Source organism: Callithrix jacchus, chromosome 2, assembly GCF_049354715.1.
Source record: "Callithrix jacchus isolate 240 chromosome 2, calJac240_pri, whole genome shotgun sequence".
Lineage (NCBI taxonomy): Eukaryota > Metazoa > Chordata > Mammalia > Primates > Cebidae > Callithrix > Callithrix jacchus.
In genome coordinates, this window is record NC_133503.1 from 36,273,006 (window position 1) to 36,277,869 (window position 4,864).

Below are 4,864 nucleotides of genomic sequence, written 5' to 3' on the forward strand. Positions count from 1 at the left end.
ACATCCTGATTAGGTCACAGCTGGAAATCACTACCTTCCCTGTCACCCACTGAAAATAGCACAATCACCTGGGTCAAACCAAAACTATAGCTGAGCCTTCTCTGGGCTCTCTGTCTCCCAATTACCAAATCTGACAGAATTGAAATCAATGCCCATTGCTAGTTCAAAGCATGAAATGCAGGGCAGGGATTTAATCTGTGCCAGATACAGGATGGGAGACAAACGAAACAATGTCATTAAGAGTAAGTGACATTGCTATTGACTCTGGAAGCTCCCATTTAACAGATGCTGTCAGGAACCAAAGTCTGTTATTTCTACAAGGCTCTCCTGCTGCATCCCTTCCCTGTAAAATGCCCTGATATCTCGGGGCAACAGGCCTGAAGCGCTAGGCTGGTCCTTAGGTCTCACCTGATAGAAGGACCTCAGATAACCCCTCTCCGGTCTCAGAGCCAAGTTATAATCTGAAATATCATTTTAGATTCCACAGTACCCTGGGGTTGCAGGTAGAAGTGGGAGAGAGATCAGGATTTAAGAGGTACATTTAACATAAATGCCATCCATTCATTTATACATTGTGATACTAAACTAGGCATAAATACTTTTCATATATCTGTATAACTCTTATTCTTTACAGGAAGTTTTCAGACGCATTTTGCTAGCTCTATTTCATAAAGAACCTGAGTTCTAGAGAGGTTAATAGTCTTTTCCAAGTTACTATAACCAGCTTCAATCAGCCAGCAGCACAGTTAAAATTTTGGCCCAACTTCCCTCATTCAAGGCTCTTAACAAATTATAATATAGTACTCACCACCTTATCCAGTTTCACTTTCTGTGGTTTCAATAACCCTTAGTCAACAGCAGTCTGAAAAAAGATGAAAAGAGTATAAGATATTTTGAGAGAAAGAGATCACATTCACATAACTCTTACTACAGTATATTGGTATAATTTTTCTATTTTGTTATTGTTATTAATCTCTTACTGTGCCTACCTTATAAACTTTATCATAGGTGTGTATGTACAGGAAAAAACACAGTGTATATAAGTTTCAGTACTATCCATGGCCTCGGGCATCCACTGGGGGTCTTGGAATGTGTCCCCTGCAGATTACTGCCCACACTACTGTGACCAATAATAAAGACTAAATCTGTGACTAGATATGTATTCAACAAAATAGTCAAATGTAACGAAATAGTGTTCAACTAATCTGGTTTTTTCTTTTTTTTTTTTTTTTTTTTTTTTGAGACAGAGTCTCTCTTTGTCATTCAGGCTGTAGTGCAGTGGCCCAATCTTGGCTCACTGCAATCTCTGCCTCCTGGGATCAAGCAATTCTCCTGCATCAGCCTCCTGAGTAACTGGGATCACAGGTGTGTGCCACCACGCCCAGCTAATTTTTTTGTATTTTTGATAAAGATGGGGTTTCACCATATTGCCCAGGATGGTCTTGATCTCCTGACCTTGTTGTCTGCCTGCCTCGGCCTCCCAAAGTGCTGGGATTACAGGTGTGGCCCACCTCACCCAGCTGTTTTCTAATTTGAAAAAAAATGGCTCTTGGTGAAGTGAAATAATAATTTTCTCATTAAATATAATTCTATGAAGATAAAAATAATTTACACCTGACTGTAAAGCACACTACAAAGCCCAAAAGAATGTCCAACTGCTCCTTAAGATACCGTCAGCTGTCAATAATTATGATAAAAAAAGGTACGCTCTTACTGCAAATGGCATCTCAATCATTGCATATAGTATAACAGTTTCTTCCATCCTCTGAACTCTGTTTGTCCTTCAAGACATCTCTACAACCAGAGGTCAATCTATCATGTTCGAATGCCAAATCTAGGCCACAGCCACAGTTCAAGTTCACTATTACAGACAGAATGTGCTGATAGCCAACTCAGATGACTTTCAGATTCTGAGAAAAAGTATCATGATGAGCTTTTCAATTGCTTTTAATTCCAATTAACCTTGAAGTCTATTTCATGTTTTAAAGTTTACTAATTTTTTTCAAGAGAATTAAATCGTTTATTGATTACACATGATAATGGATACACAAGCTTTATTCTTATTTATAATTTTAGCTGGTACCATTATTTAATTTAGATATATTGCATAGAATGTGCCAACAATCATTTTTATAACCAATTATTCCATGAATTTGCTTGGGTAATCCCTTCTAATGGTGAACTTCAGGTCACAACATAACAATCAGTTCAACTACACCAAGATTTCTGAAGGCAATGACTTCTCTACCAAAGCAGGTTGTATACAAATTCCAAATAGAACCTGGCATCATCCTGAGGAATTCTAACTTCACACTGTTGGGGAAATTTATGAAGATGGCTTCAGAGTAGACTAACTTTATACAGCACATTAAAAAAAAAAGACATTTATTCAGCATCACGATCAGACTATTACATTTAGCAATCAACAGCATGAATGCAAAAAAAAAAAAAACTATATTAAAACCCTTTGTTGGAATGCTTTACACTTTCCACGGAACAGAAACTAAAATAACCTGTTATACAATTAATCACAAAAATAGTCCTCGAGTTTTTTGCTCATACACATGAAGATTTGTCTAAAACATGTCTTCTTGTGAAGTGGTGGCCCTGCCACTGTGCTTAGTTGAGTTCACAAATCTGTCATAACCTGTAGCTTCCCTGTCACTTCTCTGGCTCTCCTCTCCTGCTAAGCTTTGCTTCCTAATTAAAATCTTCTGCCACTGCCATAGCTACTGCTGCTACTGGAACCACCATAGCCACCTTGGTTTAGCGGTTTGGCAAAGTATTGGCCTCCACCACCATAGGGGCTAGAGCTTCTGCCTCCAAAGTTTCCCCTCATGGGTCCAAAATTTGAAGACTGATTGTTGTAATTGCCAAAATCATTGTAGCTTCCACGACCTCCAAAATTATTTCCATCATTACCAAATCTATTATAGCCATCCCCACTGCCACCATATTCACCACCACCACAGCTACCACCAAAGCCACCATGACCACTGAAGTTCCCCCCATGACTGAAGTTGTCATTTCCACCAAAACCACATCCATGACCACCACCAAAGTTTCCAGATCTACTTCAACCTCTTTGGCTGGATGAAATACTAGCCATCTCCTGCTTTGATGGGGCTTTCCTAACTTCACAGTTATGGCCATTCACAGTATGGTATTTCTGAATGATAGTCTTACCCATGGAGTCGTGGTCGCCAAAGGTTACAAAGGCAAAGCCCCTTTTCTTGCAACTGCCTCAGTCAGTCATGATTTCAATCACTTCAATTTTTCTGATGTCCTTCAGTGTCTTCTTTAATGCCACCAATAATATCTTTTTCACAGTTAAATGGGCACCTGGTCTTTGAGAATCTTTTCTTGAGACAGCTCTCTTTGGTTCCATGTTTCTTCCATCCACCTTGTGTGGCCTTGCATTCATGGCTGCACCCACCTCCTCCACAGTGGCACAAACCCAAAACCCCTAGAGCGCTTGGTGTTTGAATTGCTCATTACCACACAGTCCGTGAGCCTTCCCCATTGCTCAAAATGGCTCCTCAGGCTCTCACCAGTTGTATCAAAGCTCAACCCTCCAAAAAAGAACTTCCTCAGCTGATCTTGCACAAAAACTGTTTTGATGAAAGAGTAATGTTCATAGTTGTTAAAAGACTGGTTTATTGTCATGAATTAATCTGATTTTTCCTAATGAGTTTTTGACATATAAACAAAAAAGAAATATGAGAATAAAAATATTCTTAAAGGGTAAAACATAAGAAAACTGATGAATAACTTTTTAAATGCTTTATTAGGTAATTTGCTTACAAAATAATTTGGGGAAGGGTAATAAGTATGAAATCTACCTCATGTTAAACAATGAGTTTATACTTTATAAACAATTTCTCATTTAATCCTCACATAAACATTTTGAGGTATGTGTTATCTTCATTTTTAAATAACTGAAATTAGAAACAAAAAAAAATCTTGCTCAGGAACACAAGGCTAGTAAATGCTGAAACCAGTGTTCAAATCCAAGGTCATTCTTATGCCAAATGAAGAAAATAGGCTCATTTAAATATTAATACAAAATAAATATTTACAAATCACATATAGAAAAAAATCCTTTTATTATACAAAGGATATATTTCTGTTAAAATAATATTTATTGCATTTTTTAAAATAAAGTAATACAAATTTAAAATAAATCTGGAAAATATATAACATGAAGAAAAAATGTAAAAATAGAGAAAATCATTATTAACCTTTTGTGTATTTTTCTACAGTAATACTACATATTTTTATAATGTTATATTCAATTTTATTTTAATCAGAGAAATTAGGAAACAAATTATTCTCTTGGGTGAAAAAGGCCACCTCAGTATTAGTATATTCAACAATGGTTCATATTCAAAGAAGATATATTCATCTGATCTAATCTTCATGTTAGGGATGAAGAAAGTCCAGGGAAGTAAAGTAATTTTCCCAAGGTCACAGAGCAATTTAGTGGTAGAAGCAAAACTAAAATCAAGTTCTTGCACCCTGCCAATTATTAATTTCTTTAGGCACCTTTTCTGAGTTTCTGTAGAATTGACTTACTGTCTGTGACTCCAGTTTAGTCAACTTTGTACTTGCTTCCAGGTATTTCTCATATACATATGGCCCCTTCTCCCAACTAAATTAATTATCATCACTTAAATTCTCTTTTTTCTTGTTTTACCTTTCAGAAGTTTGTTTATCATCCATTCCTGGCAAGTATAATTTCTTAAAATCTTGATAGTTGATTAAATCAACAGTAGCATCAGAAGACTTTGTCCCCTAAGTCACTCTTGCCTTCATGAGCTCTTTTGAGGCTCCTCTTCCCCAACTCTTGAAATGACACAACACC

The 4,864-nt window shown here is 36.8% G+C and overlaps 1 protein-coding gene and 1 pseudogene across 48 annotated transcripts in view; both read right to left on the minus strand.

Moving 5' to 3' along the window:
- The window catches only part of KLHL3 (kelch like family member 3), a 297,123-nt gene that overhangs the window by 258,016 nt on the left and 34,243 nt on the right, over window positions 1–4,864 (minus strand). For all 48 annotated transcript variants that reach the window (XM_078360226.1, XM_078360135.1, XM_078360232.1 and 45 more), the window contains exon 2: window positions 809–862. The gene's annotated coding sequence lies outside the window, so the exon portion shown is untranslated. The remainder of the gene's footprint in view (window positions 1–808; window positions 863–4,864) is intronic.
- On the minus strand, window positions 2,562–3,780 carry LOC144580829 (heterogeneous nuclear ribonucleoprotein A1-like; annotated as a pseudogene).